The sequence below is a fragment of the Oxyura jamaicensis genome, chromosome 7 (genome assembly GCF_011077185.1).
Source record: "Oxyura jamaicensis isolate SHBP4307 breed ruddy duck chromosome 7, BPBGC_Ojam_1.0, whole genome shotgun sequence".
NCBI lineage: Eukaryota > Metazoa > Chordata > Aves > Anseriformes > Anatidae > Oxyura > Oxyura jamaicensis.
The window spans coordinates 17,987,337-17,988,066 of NC_048899.1; the positions used below are offsets into that span (position 1 = coordinate 17,987,337).

Here is a 730-nt window from a genome sequence, read left to right on the forward strand (position 1 = left end):
TTTTATTTTATTTTATTTTATTTTATTTTATTTTATTTTATTTTATTAATATTTTTATTATTTTATTTGTTGTTTTCTGGCTATGACTGTGCACACAGTTGCATGTAACAGCAAAATTTAATCCTGCAGGTTGACAAGCGTCTATAACAAATACTTGCTAATTGCATAGAGCTTTAGTTCCTAGTCTTAGCTTTTCATCTGCAGTGAGAACACCACCACTTACCATTCACAGTCAGTTCTTGTCTTGAAACAAGAGGACTGTTATTGGCTACTCCTGTCCAGACTGTCCTGTATCTAATTGGGTATGAGGGGAACTGAGTGGCTTTTTGTATAAGTCCTGGAAGAAGAAAGTGTTTCAGAAAGGCACAGAGATGGGACAGGCTGAGAATGAAGAAGTGTCATGCATGCCAGCACAGATTTAGTGGTTTGCCTTGACTCATGCAGGTCTCTGCTGCAGCGTTGGTTCTTGTAATACATTTGTACCTGGTGTTGCATCTGGACCCAGGGCTTAGCTCTGTGTAAATCACAGAGCATTCTCCTTAGGATTTGCACAGGTATTGTGCAGTTTAGTGGCATAATTTTATAATTTATTTAAACATAAACCTGACAAACAACTGTAAAATGCTTATAACAAAGCAGCAAGCAAGGAAGAAAGAGGAGAAGAGAAATTAGAAAGAAAAAATAAGGAAAGGAAAGGAAAGGAAAGGAAAGGAAAGGAAAGGAAAGGAAA

General features: G+C 36.7%; 1 protein-coding gene across 1 annotated transcript in view; it reads left to right on the plus strand.

Annotated features, from left to right (window-relative positions):
* The window catches only part of LOC118169554 (UDP-glucuronosyltransferase 1A1-like), a 35,393-nt gene that overhangs the window by 13,827 nt on the left and 20,836 nt on the right, over positions 1-730 (plus strand). The window lies entirely within an intron of this gene.